General features: G+C 33.9%; 1 protein-coding gene across 1 annotated transcript in view; it reads left to right on the top strand.

Moving 5' to 3' along the window:
* Nucleotides 1–18,146, top strand: part of LOC143043106 (uncharacterized) — a 69,274-nt gene that overhangs the window by 40,529 nt on the left and 10,599 nt on the right. The window lies entirely within an intron of this gene.

The following is an 18,146-nucleotide window of genomic DNA, read 5'->3' as shown; positions in this document are numbered from 1 at the left end:
TGTTATTGTTCGTTTCTTTTTTTCTTATTATTATGTCACCCGATCGACAATGTCGGGTGACATATTGCTTTTCCTCTGTTTCTTTTTCCCTATTATTATTATTATTATTTTTCTTCCACCTAATTTTGTCCGGCAGTTTTCTCAGAGCTAAAGGAACCAATCTGAATGATAGTGCACTATAACAAGGAACCCTGACTTTTCTGTTGCTTTCCGGTATTGGAACTAAAAAAATGGCTGCCATCACCATGGAAACGAAAAAATGGTGAAAAAATATAATTTTAGAGTTAAGGGAATAGTTTGAGAATGCTTAAGCTTAAAATCTTTAGATTTTAATACAATGTAGGGGCCCACTATATACTGCTTTGGGATGATTTTGGCAATCATTGGAACTGCTATGTTGCCATGGATACCACACCAAAAATTTCCAAAATATGGAAATGCTCCAAATTTTATAAAACTTCACAGAAACGATGAGCAACATTGTAAGATGTGGAATTGGGCGTTGGAATTTTGAAAATGTCTGCTGTTACCATGGAAACAATGCAAAACAGGTCAAAATGGTCCAAAAACCTTAAAGTGGCATTAACTTTCTTAAAATGGTAGGTCAAATGGATCGAAACTTTGATGGTATGGTCCCTCCCATGTACCAATGTGGTATATGCCATTAAATTTTGGGAATGGTCTCTGTTGCCATAGGAACCATCACAAATGTCAAAAATTTCAAAAATTTCAAAATGCTCCAAATTTGATGAAACGTTATATGATTGTTGACTGGCAAGTCTGGATGAGACTTTTGAAGTGTGAATTTCCAAAATGGCCACCGTTGCCATGGAAACTGCAAAAATGTCAAATATTTTCAAAATGCTCCAAACTTTATGAAACTTAATAATATTGTAAACTGGCATGTATAGATGAGACTTTTGAATTTGAAACTTTCAAAATGGCTGCCATTGCCATGGAAACGGCAAAAATGTCATGTTTTTAAAAATGATCTAATTGGACTGAAAATTTACAGAAAAATGTATAGCCATGCAAATATGTGCATTCACTGTTTAAAGTTTTTGAAATGGCTGCCGCTTAGTGGCAATGGGAAGAAGGGTGACATCCGCTATTGCTTGCAATGGCAATTCTAGTTATATTTATTCTTCCACACATTTTTGTCCATACTATTTCTCAGAATTGGCTTGAACAATATTGATGGAACTATACCATAATGTAGACCACCACATTCTATAGTGCAGTGGGGTATGGCACCATCAAGATGGCTGCCGTTGCCATGGAAACGAAACAAATGTGAAAAATTTCTGTTTTTTGTTTTGGTGAACTGTTTGAATATGCTTACACTCAGAATCATCATATTTCGATACAATGTAGGTGCCCACTATATACAGGTGTTGGATGATTTTGGCACTCATTGGACCTACTATGTTGCCATGGAAACTATACCAAAAATTTCAAAAATATCAAAATGCTCCAAACTTCATGAAACTTCACAGTAACGATGAGCAACATTGGAAGATGTGGCATTTGGCGTTGGAATTTCCAAAATATCTGTAGTTACCACGGAAACAATGCAAAAAGGTCAAAACTTTGAATTTTCACAGAACATTCCAGAACATCAATGTTAAATTTACTCTAGTGACATTAAATGGTATATATGATTATGGAGGGAAAAAATTGCAGTGGGGGGTTGACTTTGGAATATTCAAAATGGCCGCCGTTACCATGGGAACAGCAAAATTATGAAAAACTTCAAAATGCTTTAAATTTAATGAAACTTATAAAACATTTGCCCAGATTATGTAAACTTAACTTTTAGGTTTCGAATTTTCAAAATGGACGCCGTTGCCATGGAAACAGTAAAAATTTTCTAAATGGCTGCCGCTGGCCTGGCAATGGGGAAAGGGTGCCATCCGCTATTGCTTGCAATGGCAAATCTAGTTATGGCACCCTCAACGGAGTTGGGGTGGCATATTGTTATTCTACGTTTCTTTTTTTTCTTATTTTTCTTCTTGCAACAAATTTTGTCCAAGTGATTTCTCGAAATCCAATGGACCAATGTTGATGGAACTCTACTATAGTAAGGACCCCCACGTGCAGAGTTGCAGTAAGCATGGAATGGTTCAAGATGGCTACCGTTTCCATGGAAACAGAACAAATGTGAAAAATTCCAGTTTTTTGTTTTAGTGAACTGTTTGGATATGCTTAAACTCAGAATCATTATATTTTAATACAATGTAGGTGCCCACTATATACAGGTGTTGGATGATTTTGGTACTCATTGGAATTACTATGTTGCCATGGAAACTGCACCAAAAATTTCAAAAATATCAAAATGCTCAAAACTTAATGAAACTTCACAGTAGCGATGAGCAACATTGGAAGAAGTGGAATTTGGCGTTGGAATTTCCAAAATGAATGTTGTTACCATGGAAACAATGCAAAAAGGTCAAAACTTTGAATTTTCACAGAACATTCCAGAACATCAATGTTAAATTTATTCTAGAGACATTAAATGGTATATGATGGTATATATGATTATGGAGGGAAAAAATTGCAGCGGGGATTTGACTTTGGAATATTCAAAATGGCCGCCGTTACCATGGGAACAGCAAAATTATGAAAAACTTCAAAATGCTTTAAATTTAATAAAACTTATAACAAATTTTGCCTAGCTCATGTAGACTTAACTTTTGAATTTCGAAATTTCAAAATGGCCGCCGTTGCCATGGAAACAGCAAAACATTTCTGAATGGCTGCCGCTGGCCTGGCAATGGGGAAAGGGTGCCATCCGCTATTGCTTGCAATGGCAAATCTAGTTATTATTATTTTTCTTCCACCTAATTTTGTCCGGCAGTTTTTTCGGAGCCAAAGGAACCAATCTGAATGATGGTGCACTATAACAAGGAACCCTGACTTTCCAGTTGCAGTGCAACTTTGGAACTAAAAAATGGCTGCCATCACCATGGAAACAGAAAAATAGTGAAAAAATATTATTTTACAGTTCAGCCAATTATTTCAAAATGGTTATGCTTAAAATCTTTAGATTTTGATACAATGTAGGTGCCCACTATACACTGGTTTTGGGATGATTTTGGCAATCATTGGAACTGCTATGTTGCCATGGATACTACACCAAAAATTTCCAAAATATGGAAATGCTCCAAATTTAATGAAACTTCACAGTAACGATGAGCAACATTGGTACATGTGGAATTTGGCGTTGGAATTTCCAAAATGTCTGCCGTTTTCATGGAAACAATGCAAAAATGGTAAAAATGGTCCAAAAACACCTAAAAGTGGCATTTACTTTCTTAAAAGGGTAGGTCAAATCCATTGAAACTCTGATGGTATGTTCCCTCCCATGTACCAATGTGGTATCTGCCATTAGAAATTTGGAATGGTCTGTGTAACCATAGAAACCAGCCAAAATGTCAAAAATTTCAAAAAATTCAAAATGCTCAAAAAGTAATGAAACTTAATAGGATTGTTGAATGTCAAGTCTGCATCAGACTTTTGGAGTTGGAATTTTCAAAATGGCAACCGTTGCCATGGAAACTGCAGAAATGTCAAATATTTTCAAAATGCTCCAAACTTAATGAAACTTAATATTATTGTCAACTGGCATGTATAGATGAGACTTTTGACTTTGGAATTTTCAAAATGGCTGCCGTTGCCATGGAAACAAGGCAAAAATGTCATATTTTTAAAAATGACCTAAATGTACTGAAAATTTACAGAAAAATGTATAGCCATGCAAATATGTGCATTCACTGTTAAAAGTTTTTGAAATGGCTGACGCTTAGTGGCAATGGGGGGAAGGGTGACATCCGCTATTGCTTGCAATAGCAATTCTAGTTATATTTATTCTTCCACACTTTTTTGTCCATACTATTTCTCAGAATTGGCTTAAACAATATTGATGGAAATATACCATAATGCTGACCACCACATTAAATAGTGCAGTGAGGTATGGCATCATCAAGATGGCTGCCGTTGCCATGGAAACGAAACAAATGTGAAAAATTTCTGTTTTTTGTTTTGGTGAACTGTTTGAATATGCTTACTATGTTGCCATGGAAACAACACCAAAAATTTCAAAAATATCGAAATGCTCAAAACTTAATGAAACTTCACAGTAACGATGAGCAACATTGGAAGATGTGGAATTTGCCGTTGGAATTTCCAAAATATCTGTTGTTACCATGGAAACAATGCAAAAAGGTCAAAACTTAGAATTTTCACAGAACATTCCAGAACATCAATGTTAACTTTATTCTAGAGACATTAAATGGTATATGATGGTATATATGATTATGGAGGGAAAAAATAGCAGCGCGGGTTTGACTTTGGAATATTCAAAATGGCCGCCGTTACCATGGGAACAGCAAAATTATGAAAAACTTCAAAATGCTTTAAATTTAATAAAACTTATAACAAATTTTGCCTAGCTTATGTAGACTTAACTTTTGAGTTTCGAATTTTCAAAATGGCCGCCGTTGCCATGGAAACAGCAAACATTTTCTGAATGGCTGCCGCTGGCCTGGCAATGGGGAAAGGGTGCCATCCGCTATTGCTTGCAATGGCAAATCTAGTTATATTTGTTTTTATACTGCAACTAGTTGTGTTTATTTACTAAATATGCATGGTAACACAGGTATATTTCGTGCAATGTCAATTTAATCATGGAACACAGTCAGGGGTTCATTAAGGGATGGAAATAAGTTTGCTATTGTGTTACAATTTAAATAGCTATGAGTATATCTATTAAAGTTGCAGTATAAAAACAAAATTGGGTCAATGTCAGAAAAATATAGTTGTTTTTATATTTGGCGTAGAACTGGGAAAAGGCTCGGTAGAAGCTCGCCCTTCTCCAGTTTCTCAGCCTCATACAAAAAAGTTGATATTTTTCTGACATTTACCTAATATTGTATATCTATTATGTGTTTTGTACATAAGCCGATCACTAGTTTTTCTCGTTTGAATTTTTATTTACTTTGTCATACATTTTGTATCTGGCCTACAACTCGTCGTAAATTAAAGTATCCTGTAGAAATTTTGCATCACACAACATATCTTTATTTTTATATTCATAGAAAGTATATGTGCGAGTTAAAATAATTCAATTTAAGTAAAGGCAGTTCTAGTTCTTTTCATCTGATCTTTCCATGTCGTCATTGTCGTTGGTTGATTTTTATAAAAAGACCTTTATTTACGTTTTACTAATCGAGATTTAAAATGTGCAGGCCTGATAACGCGAGAGAGAAAACAATACGCCGAGAAACATTCTAGTTTGTGACCTTAGTTCGGAACCTTGTCTAGTTGTCGTTTGCCATAAAGATTTAGGGCTCCATATATATTGTTCACCACTATATGTTTTTTTGCTACTTTGTAAATTGTTGTCGCATTGACGTGTCTCAGTTTCACATTTCTTTTTTTCCTAGCACTATTTTTACCAAATAATTAACTCACTCAAAACAGACCAATGATAAACTTAGACGAAAATGTGGTATTTAGTTCAATGATACAATTTTCCACCATAGATTAAATGAAAAAGATGTAATGCCTTCAACAACGAACAATAACTAAGTACATAATATGAAATATCATTAACGGAACCAATTTTGTTGCATCAGATACGTTTCCGCCAATGCATATATATATATATTCAGTGATGGTCAAGGCCAATACATTTGAAAGTTCAAATTCTGATACAAATGTTGACGACCAATATAGTTTACCATCACCGTATATTGTTTGAACCTGTTCCAAATCTGAATTTAAATCTATAAACGGATCCAGGAAATGGACCTGGTAGGAACTTGGGTTTGGAAAATTAATCATCACTGTTGACAAGCGGATGATGATAACTGAAGTTACCACGATCCCAATATGGCAAAGGGGATTCCCCGTCTTTTCCTCTTAATTTCGTAGCTTTAACATAGATGTGTCTCACATTACTCAGCCGTAGATTGGTTATACACATTTGCTATGAGTCTGTAAAACATTAACCTTAAACAGCTGTCCGTTACTGAACACAGTAAAAATGCGATGATGATGGTTACTCCAAGATGGGATGGTGCTAACGGTGGATGAAAATAGTAAGGAGATGATGGTAACTTTTATATTACACGAGGTTTCTTTTCAATCATAGTGTTTAACATCACTATACATGAAATGAAACACAATAACCCATCTTAACTGAAATCACTATATTGGAGTATTGAACAATACTAGCGCAAGATACAAAAATGTATCGGGAAAACAATTTGAAATTAAAATGTTTTGTTGAATGAAACGTTCTTTAATGCAACAATTTCACAAACAGTGTGTACTACTAACTAAAAAACTATTATATGTTCCAACCAAGAACTTATTGTTTCTTGTTAAAGATGAATAAATACATGTAAATATAGGAAAATTATAAAAAAAAAAAAAAAAAAAAGTTTCTTTGAGGTAATGAAGAAAAGTTAACCATATTCCAAGAAATGCTAAGCGCATGAGTATGCCTTCTTATGGCATCACAATATGGGGTGGTTAATTTTTCGGGACTGATTTTGAGCTCGGAATTTTGAGATTGATAATTTTAGGATACGGGAATTCCTATTTCAAATTTTAGGATGTCGGTATTGAAATTTCTATAAATTCTGGTCCTCTGGATTTCAAGCTTTTAAGCCCGGGATTTCGGAATCAGGATCCCCCTCCTCCCTCCTCAATATAGTAGGTATGGGAAACAGAAACAGGAAATAAACATCTTATTGTGTTCGGTTTCAAAGTGAAACCAGAGAGGAATCTCTGGAAAACATTTCATACCTATCAAACTTTTCATACACACATCTTTTAAATCGACGTCATATTAATTACAACTATTAGGTATATATGTCAGTTACAGTATTAAATTCCTGAAACATAATGTTAGCCACCACTCATTTCTTATTATTCTTTTCTAAAATCATTGCCGGAAAGGTTTTGTTTTTCTCGATTGATATCTGAAAATCCTATCCCAACACATCCTCATTTATCAAAGCATATAGGGAATAAAAGGAATCGTTTACACATCGTTTAAAACAGAATGTCTAGATGTTCTTTAATGAATATATTAAAACAGAATTATCAATTTGAAGGACTTTAATGGTGCAAATAAATAATTTTTAAAACGAGTATAGACCAGTGAACATAATAAACAAATACTTACTACAATCAAGCTTCTTTCACTTTCGTTCATGACTTCCATAGATAAGTATTGTCTTTTCGATATAATTCAAAATTATAAATGGAGAATATATCTTATGAAATTGGTTATATATTTAGATCCAGAGCGAGACTCAGTGGCGGATCCAAACAGAAGGCTGCCGGGGATTGACACACCTTTTTATAGAAAAGTTGTCTTTTTCATGTGACAAATTGACTAAACAAATGTTAAATAAATAAAGTAACAGAACACAATATTTCTGATAAACCCTAAATAGCACACCCCTCCTTTTTTCACAGTATCTGGATCCGCTCCTGATAGCGTTACGCTGTACTCAACTTACGGCCTAATTTATGTACAAAAAGTGAACGAAAAACAAATATGTACTCTTAAACAAACGATAATCACCGAATAACAGATGGCTCCCGACCTAGAACAGCCACTTACATACAGAATATGGCGGGTTTATCTGGGACATTGGTATAACAGAACATAATAAGAACGAACTACAAAATTCAGTTGAAAAAGGCGTAACTCATCAGATGAATAAAAATACAAATACACAAGTGGACGTGGCCGGGTACTTGTACATCCCAACACTAGGTACAGATCTGAGAGTACTCGCAGTTAACTGACAGCTAGTTTAATTAAAGCCACTTACAATTAAAAAATCATGCATTTAAAACTATCAATCCGTACACATCTAAAATCAAATGGTCAGTCTGTCATTTTATACACCCTTTTGGTAAGTTACAAAATGTACCACCATCCCAGAAATCAGCTACCACGATCTTTAATAGATAACATGAACAGTTACCACCATCAATGTACTTTTTTCACTTTCTGTTTTCTAAGAAAAGGACACCTGTTGAAGATTAATATTTTTCAGCCTCATTGCAAATGTTAATAACTCAACGACGGCTGAGTAATGTTAGCCACATTTATGTACAAAAAGTGAACAAAAAAACAAATATGTACTCTTAAACAAACGATAATCACCGAATAACAGATGGCTCCCGACCTAGAACAGCCACTTACATACAGAATATGGCGGGTTTAAACATGTTAGTGGGATCCCAACCGCCCCCTTATCTGGGACATTGGTATAACAGAACATAATAAGAACGAACTAAAAAATTCAGTTGAAAAAGGCGTAACTCATCAGATGAATAAAAATACAAATACACAAGTGGACGTGGCCGGGTACTTGTACATCCCAACACTAGGTACAGATCTGAGAGTACTCGCAGTTAACTGACAGCTAGTTTAATTAAAGCCACTTACAATTAATAAATCATGCATTTAAAACTATCAATCCGTACACATCTAAAAACAAATGGTTAGTCTGTCATTTTATACACCCTTTTGGTAAGTTACAAAATGTACCACCATCCCAGAAATCAGCTACCACGATCTTTAATAGATAACATGAACAGTTACCACCATCAATGTACTTTTTTCACTTTCTGTTTTCTAAGAAAAGGACACCTGTTGAAGATTAATATTTTTCAGCCTCATTGCAAATGTTAATAACCCAACGACGGCTGAGTAATGTTAGCCACATTTATTTAAAAACAAAGAAATTAAGAGGCAAAGATCTAACGGGGATTCCCCTTTGCCATATTGGGATCGTGGTAACTTCAGTTACCATCATTCGCTTGTCAGCAGTGAGTAATGGTATTCATGTATCCACATACCCTTTTCCCTTTTACTACATCATTTAAACAGGACAGTTAAATAGCTTTATACTGCAATTGGGTGTTCTACTATACAGATATAGCCCTACGTATATCGCTATGCTGTATCTTTATACTATACAGATATCTGTTTAAAGCTCCGCCCAATGCCAAACTGACTAGTGTATGAACCTGCGTTACCTCAGAATGTGTATTGCAGTCGCATTCCAATGACGTATCGATTGCGAATTAACAATCTGTTTGTTTTAAACATTTCGTTAGAGCAATAATAATCACAACATTGTTCTGATAACATACACACATGAACAGCAGTTTTTTCTACGATGACAACTATCGATTTCAAAACTTTACATCCCAGCTCCTTTGTTCTAACAGGGGTGATCTGAGCCGGATCACACCTACCAGATCACCCCAGTTTAAGTTTCTTTGTTATGCATGCTTTCCTTTGTTCTGTAACATTTTGGCGGGAATGTCAAATCCAGTATAAAACTTATAATTAATTATACGGAGAAGACTATCTATCAAAATTCACGCAGAAAAAATCCAGTGTATATGCTGGGATTCGAACTCAAGACCTTTAGCATATCAAGCCACGACACATACCACTTCACCAGGACGACTGGATACGAACTTTCAGAAATTTAACATACTTAAAGGAAGCAAGATAGTTTTATAACTGGGGCGAGTTGGCAGACCTTTACTCAGTGGGGTTAAACCCTTTTCGTTTAATTAATGAGTTGTCAGACTGATTGTTCAATTTGATTTTACACTTTTTTAAAGTTGGGCGAGTCGGTTACAAGAGTGGGCGATTTTTTCATAAAGTGGCGATATAGTGTGGGCCGATTGGCCAGTGGGGCGAGTTGACATTGTTTGATATCTACTCATCGTGTTAGGGGGTCATAAAGGGTATACATCATATAGTAATATATAAAGTATATAATAATGGTTGTGTGGCGTTCTAAACTAGATTTTATGAATTGTAAATGGTTTTTCGTCTAATCTAAAACAGCTGGGATGTAAAATAGTTATCCCATTCGGACTTGGTGTGTCAGTGTAAGATCACCCTCTGGCCTCCGGCCATCGGGATGATCTTACACTGACACACCGCGTCCTTATGGGATAACTATTAATGAATGTGTATGATTGTGTAACAAAAACAACCGAGTCAATTTCAGCATGCATGTTTGGAGAATGTCGACTCTGAAGCGTAAAACAACTCGTACACTTCTGTTTCAAATTGGACAATGTTTTGTTATTGGTTCTTAGTGTTGAAATTAGTTGTTATGTTAAAATAGATACTAGTAATTATTCACCTTGAGCGAAGAATTATTGTTGACTATTCGAGATTGTTTTTTAGCGAACCAGTCTTCAGCTGAGTGTGTGATTACTGTATCGTATTAATATTATTATTCAAACTGAAAATAAATGCAAAACATGTGTTTTTGTGTCTATAAAAACACACATAATATACAGAATTACAGGATAAGGACAATTATTGTTTAGTGTCTTTAAATATCAGCTGTATTTGTACTTGGCTCGAAACAGGTGTAATAGCTCACTAAAAGCTTGGATACACCTTGTTTTCTAGCCTCGTACAAAAACAGATGATATTTAAAGACATTTAAAAACAGTTATTGTGTATGTATACGTTAAATAATTTGAAATAAAACTGAAATATCATGAAAACCAGGAATTACTTGTGTGATAATGAGTAATAACAGAATTATGTATGGGTGTCTTCCTCGAATGCCAACATTTTACATGGTACCTATTCCTTGAATGCCAACAAAGAAATTTAAATAGATGTTTATATAATAACAATAGATGGTTTTAAAACTATTTAAACGTTTTTATAATAAGTATTTAACCGTTAAAAATAATAAGTAAACTTGATAAAATGGCAACATTTGAAACTAGAGGCTCTAAAGAGCCTGTGTCGCCCACCTTGGTATATGTGCATATTACGCAAAGGACACAGATGGATTCATGACAAAATTGTGTTTTGGTGATGTTGATGTGTTTGTAGATCTTATTGTACTGAACATATTTGCTACTTACAATTTTCTCTATCGATAATAAACTTGGTTCTTTAGATACAGAAGGAAACATTTTGTAAAATAATACAAAAATTTACCAAATTAATGAAAATTGTTAAAAATTTACTCTAAAGGGCAATAACTCCTTAAGGGGTCAACTGACCATTTTTGGTCATGTTGACTTATTTTTAGATCTTACTTTGCTAAACATTATTGCTGTTTACAGTTTATCTCTATCTATTAAAGTATTCAAGATAAAAGCAAACAAAACAATTTTTTTTTCAAAATTACCAATTGGGGAGCAGCAACCCAACAACCAGTTGTCCAATTCATCTGAAAATTTCATTGCAAATAGATATTGACTTGATAAACAATATAACCCCTTATCAGGTTTGCTCTAAATGCTTTGGTTTCAGAGTCATAAGCCAATATCTACATTTTGCCACTATGTTCTATTTTTAGCCATGGCGGCCATCTCGATTGGTTTGCTGGGTCACCGCACACATTTTTTGAACTAGATACCCTAATAATGATTGTGGCTAAGTTTGGTTCAATTTGAACAAATAGTTTCAGAGGAGAAGATTATTGTAAAAGATTACAAAAATTTACAAAAAATTGGCAAAAAATGACTGTAAAGGGCAATAACTCCTAAAGGGGTCAACTGACCATTTTGGTCATGTTAAATTATTTGTAGATCAAATTTTGCTGAACATTATTGCTGTTTACAGTTTATCTCAATCTATAATAATATTCGAGATAATAACCAAAAAATGCAAAATTTCCTTAAAATTTCCAATTCAGGGGCAGCAACCCAACAACCAGTTGTCCAATTCATCTGAAAATCTTAGGGCAGATAGATCTTAACCTAATAAACAATTTTTATCCATGTCAGATTTGCTCTAAATGCCTTGGTTTCAGAGTTATAAACCAAAGTCTACATTTTTCCCCTATGTTCTATTTTTTACATTTTTTTAACTAGATACCCCAATGATGATTGTGGCCAAGTTTGGTTTAATTTGACCCAGTAGTCTTCAGAGGAGAAGATTTTTGTAAAAGTTAACAGACGACGACGATGACGACGGACGACGGACGCAAAGTGATGATAGAAATAATAGAAGAATTTAGGGTTAAAATTTTTATGAATTTTAAAGAAATTAACAAGTTAAAACATTTTTAATCAAAGAATCCATTTTCAGGCAAAAACATAACAAACAAATAAATAATGTGGAAATAACGGCCACAGTTCACTTAGAATGACGAGGTCTGACATGATTACAGAATGCCGACATGCTAGTTTTAACTGACAAATCTGTGCACCATTGGTAGCAATGGATGCTCAAGTTCCTCCAGGTTAAATCCTAAAGAGAACGAGGGTTATGATCCCCAAATACGTCGGGTCTTATTCGCATCACCCTCTGGTTTCAGGGGAGTAAAGATTAACATTTTTTATATTATAAAACACTGAATACATAGGCCATACTATGTATCATTAACAGTCAAGCTCGAACTGGTACCAATTCAGAACCGGCCACTCAGGGTAGACATGAGATGGTCTCAACAGAACTTCCTGCGGTACCGCAGGAAAGTAAAAACCTAATATGATCCGACGTACAATTACGGGAAACGATCATAACCCCTTAATCTTGCCACTTGAGTGTGTCTATACACACTCATCAGAATCCCCCCCTCTTTCCCACAACCTAAAGGTCCATTTAGGTGAACTAGCTAAGAAGGCATTATTCTTTGTTAATATGTTTGAATCTTAGACAATCATATTTTTCCTTTTGTAATAGCTTTGTTATAAAGGTGCTGTTTTTGAAGAAATCCCTTCTTTCGTTGTATTATCCATGTTATATATATATATATATATATATATATATATATATATATATATATATATATATTTAAATCATCATAAAACGCATTATTTTAGCAGTAATACATCCACTGAAAAACCGATCATGAATTATCAATGGGTTTACAAAAAGAGTTATCTCGCCTTAACCGGCTTAGTTGAACAAAATGTATTCTAAAGCACATAAGTTTGGAACGTGTTAAATATTTCTAAGAGATATAATGCGATAAATCATGAAGTTCCTTCATACAAATAAACAGTATAATCAATAAAATTGAACATCTGTGTACACATTCGGAGATTTGGGTAATAACTAGACTGACTGGTCACTGCAAAAGTACAATGTAAGATGGTGGTATGCCATGAATCTACTCAATTGCTTTGTTAATCTGTAATATGCACTAATATTAGTTTTCCATTTTCAATTTTATTATCCTCAACAAAGTTTACGAAAATACATTACCTGTATATATATTATGTGCTATTGTAGGCACTCCTTCAAAGTCGTGTACATTTGTATAGGCTATATATTAATTTTAAACAAGTAACGTGACCAATATTTTAAAACCAAGGGTGTAGAACGTACACAAAAAAAAAAAATCATATCAATCAATACATAGAAAATAAACATTTCCTGTACTAACATGACTAAGTTGGCAATCACATGCATTCCTAGTAGTACTTAAAATTCGGAGACAGCTAAGCAGTATGTGCCGCTTTTTTGGAAAGTTCAAACTTGAATAGTTTTACGTCGAATAAATTTTGTGACCTAAAAGAACTAGGCGTTTCCTGTACTAAATTGGCTACCCCATGTATTCCTATTAGTACTTAAAATTCAGATACATGTTTTTGGAAAGTTTAATCTTGAATAGTTTTGCGTCCAATATATTTTGTGACCTAAAAGAACAAGGTGCTAGAGTAAAATTCCATGGTATTACTTTAAGTAATGGATAGTTGATTAATTCCGACTAGAATTAAAAAGATTGTGTCCATCAGCTTTGTATATAGATAAGAATGCTAAAAGTTCCTTTTAATAGAAGGAAATAGATCAAGAGTATTTGAAATAAATTTAACAATTCATCGAGATTCCCATCTGGATAATATGCGTGTTTGTTTGTAAAAGTCCTTATAGTGTGTGATAACATTGTGTGAGGGAATTCGACGTTTGATGTACCACTGTTCACTCCAGTGCAATTTATGACAATACCACTGCATCAATCAGAATTATTTTTTTTTGCAGTGTTTTAAGAAATGATTTTGCTTTGTTGTCGCGTATTATTTGTGAAACATTCAATGTTTTAAAAAGGCGAATTTTCTTTATAAAGTCAATGATTATGTTGACTTTTGAAGGCCAAACTTTCTACAGCCTTAAATACGCTAATGAAAGATCCAAAAACTATACCAATACATAACGACATGATTATGAAATTATAACAAATCTATTGGTTAACAAATTTTTACTCGTTATTGCAAAATAATGAACTTAATATATCTGACATTTTCTCCCTACCCAGTTTACCCCTATACATTTTTTTGATGTGGACTGGTCATTGTTATTGAATCGTTGGCAATTTGATTGGATTAAGTTGTTATTAGTTTACCTTCAAACTTGTTTATGCTTTCATACATGACTATTGATTAATTAGAACGTGCATGAATGTGACCGGTAACTAAAATGACCTTCAAACTGGACACTGGACAAGTCAATATTATGTTTTATCAATGAAAGTTAAGGTATGAAAGTTAGAATTACCACTTATTCGATTTTCACAAAATTTTCGGAATATACAGTTGGAAAGGTTATTTTTTAAAAGCCTATTGTGAAGAGTAAGGGAGCTACCATTTGATTTTTATGGGGGGCTAGGATGAAATTTGAAAAAAATAGGCAGGACAGGAGTTTTGAGTAAAAAAAAAAGGCAGGATGAGACACTTGCAAAAAAAAAAAGTCAGGACGACAATTTAGGTAAAAAAAAAGTCAGGATAAACTATAAAAAAAAAGGCAGGACCGAACAGAGTGAAAAATAAAAAGGCAGGACAGAGATTACAGCTAAAAAAAAATGCAGGACAAAATTTTTCATCCTAGCCCCCCCATAAAAATCAAATGGTAGCTCCCTAAAGAGAAAGTTTACAAATAATACGTTTTGTTCCATTAAACAAGTCATTTTCGTAAGAGAAATACCGAAATATATTTTACGCACGACTACGGCAGGTAAAATTATTATTTATCATAATAAAAAAAGCATTTTTCAGTCTCATTGGAATATGTTGATTACAATTAATCCCAAACTTAAGAAGTAAGTAACTAAAGTCAAAATATGTCCGATCTGCCTATTTCTGCACATCAAAAGTCAATACGATCGTTTTAAAGTCAATTTCGTCTACCTCACAAAATCTTGTTAGGCACTTTTTTATAACAGTAACTTGTATACCGCATATTTGTTTTGTTTCTAAAAATAGATGTGGGTAAGCCCATAGTTCGTGTCGACATGTAAAATAAATGTGATAGTAAAATACAAACGTATTAAAACCTCAATGTTCACATATCTGAGTTAGATAAGACAATCAAAAATAATCTAAACAATATATGTCCATGTATATAAAATAACATTATCGCACTTCAAAGTAAAGAGGATGTTGTGTACCATGCTCTGTCTTCTGCTTCGTGAGATATAAAGTAATTGGATAATTGTGTGAATAGTGCACATTATTCTCTTATTTGCTCTAAGTTGACTTGTTGGTAAACTAATTGTCCTGTCCATGAGCATTAGTAAGCTATTTGAAACCTATACAGACTATCGCTTGTATAACTATATTTGCTTGTATCACTATATGAACTATATTTACGCAAGTCAGAAAATTTAGGGTCGGGCTTGGTATGTTAAATTCAACAACGTAAACATGAGCTCTGCAAATCTCTCACAAGTTCAACTGACTTGCTATTCCATATCAAAATCAAATATCATATTTAATAAAGCATATTTTACAACAGGAACACATGCATAATGTAAATAGCTAGGCAAACATGCAAAAATTAAAACAAGCAAGCTAACAAGAAAATAAACGCAAATTGAAAAGTATAAATATAAACATGTAACTGAGAAGCTCACTCGTGTAAATAGAATTGGTATGATTCAATGAGACAACTCTTCACAGTAGAACAAACGGCAATTAAAGTAAAACAAAAAGTCATTTTACTGCCTTCAACAATGAGCAGAGCCCATGCCACATCAACTAGATTTAGTCACTTTTCTGCCTTCATTTATGAGCAGGGCCCATGCTGTATTAATATCAATAAGTCATTGTACTGCCGTCAACAATGAGCAGAGCCCAAGTCGCATTAATAACATTTAGTCACTTTTCTGCCTACAACAATGAGCAGGGCCCATACTGCATTAAACAAAGTCATTATACTGCATTCAACAATGAGCAGAGCCCATGATACTGCGTTAATGAGTAAATAAAAACCAAAAGGAAAAATGTTAAACAAGTCAAACGAGAAAACAGTAGCCGAGTAGGCATAATTTATGTACATTTTTTTTAATAGTAATGCCGATTTAAGTGTATCAAACAGTTTAGGAAATATTTAAGACTGTACATGTTCAAAGGATTTTCACTTGTAAATATTTTAATCTAAGCCATCGACTCTGATGGATTTAATCTCATCCGCCACACAATCTCTCATATAGTGTATTTCATTTACACGTCAGCTGAGCCATCTAACAGATAGTGTATAATTGTGAATAAAAGTGGTAGAATCTATAAAGTAAATAAAGATTGAGGAATGTGCACTTATTGCCCTCGTGTGTATCTTGTGTGTAATAGCGCTAGGTGCGTCTTCAAAACGACTGCATGGTTATATAATTTAGGTACATTAAAGCAGACACATGTAAAAAAGGCCACGAACTAGATATATGACATCAAATTATAATAATAAATAACCCTTTCAGTAATCTTATCTTATCACCACCAGATTATCTTATTCCTAATGAGATAAATATCAATTAGAATAATTATACACCACAACACATCACCTTTTTTTTTTTTTTTTATATATATATAAATTCAACATACCAAGGTTAAAGCTTGACGAAATCTGCAAACCGCTGGAACCAGGTAGTGAATTCTTTGGATCATTGGTTTTCCTTCTTTTAAATCGTGTTTTCCTTACAAGTGCATCTTGTGCTGTGTGGAATTCTAAACGGGGGCTCCTGGTGTGAAGGTTTTGTTGTGCCATTAAATTGATCACCGGTCAATGAGCCACTGACAAATTGGAAGCTGTCCCCGTCATTCGAGCATTGTATAACTTTTATGGCGCAAATACATTATTAAATTGTTCTAATAATCTCACAAACATAAGCATGTCGAAAGAAGCTGGATGTGTTCCTCGTGTTGATGGCATCGGATCGTGTGGTGACAGTTCGGTTTACCTTTTAATATCGTCGTTTGCTGACCCTTGCAAATGAAAATCCTTTCTTGGAGAATTGTCTTAATTGTCTCTACGATAGTTTCATTTCAAAATATTAGAATATGATATGCGGATGTCAATAATTTTTTACGATTGCATTTTTTGAAACTTCTACATATCTACAAGATTGGCTAGTGCAATGTAATGCTGACGAGTCATGTGACGTTGATTGGCGGGAAACAAGAACCGGATCCGAATGAGGCAATAATCATTTCTCTTTAATTAAATTGGTTTATCTTATAAATTAGATAAACCGTATTATAACTTTTAAAATAAAAAAAAATAGTTATTTTGGGAATGGAAATGTATTTATCAACATAAGACATATAAGAAGTACTAAAGAAATACCACTCGATACAATTATTTCAAACTAAAAAAAACGAACAATATTATAATGTGCACATATAAGCTGATGATAGGCAATTTGTGTCATTCACTTTTCAAGTATGACTAATGCACAGTTAAAGAATCGTCTTGGCAAAGAACACTTGGTCTACAATAACTACAAGTATAAATACAGAGTAAAGACTAAACGGGGTGACAGATGCTACTGGAGATGTGTAAACTCTGACTCCACAGCTACCATCAACACACTCAATAGAATACCAGAGATCAACATAATCATCTATCAGATCCATTTCAACTCAATTTTGATCAAGTACTCAAAAGAACTAAACAAATATATCTCGTTGTTCAAAAGCTATCCATTACCAAAAATCTATACAGACGAAGCAGTCAAACTACGCACAGAGACTAGGAAAACGACTCTGAAAGACTACTTCAGAGTATGCCTAACTTTACAACCCGCGAGACAACACACTTGACCCAGCAGAGTCAGACGATACATCAACTGCCAATGTTAAGACAGGAGATTAACTTAGAGGGCAAATTGGTTAAACGA

The sequence above is a fragment of the Mytilus galloprovincialis genome, chromosome 8 (genome assembly GCF_965363235.1).
Source record: "Mytilus galloprovincialis chromosome 8, xbMytGall1.hap1.1, whole genome shotgun sequence".
Classification (NCBI taxonomy): Eukaryota; Metazoa; Mollusca; class Bivalvia; order Mytilida; family Mytilidae; genus Mytilus; species Mytilus galloprovincialis.
The sequence above is the reverse complement of the archived record's forward strand: the minus strand, read 5'-3'. Positions and strand labels throughout refer to the sequence as shown.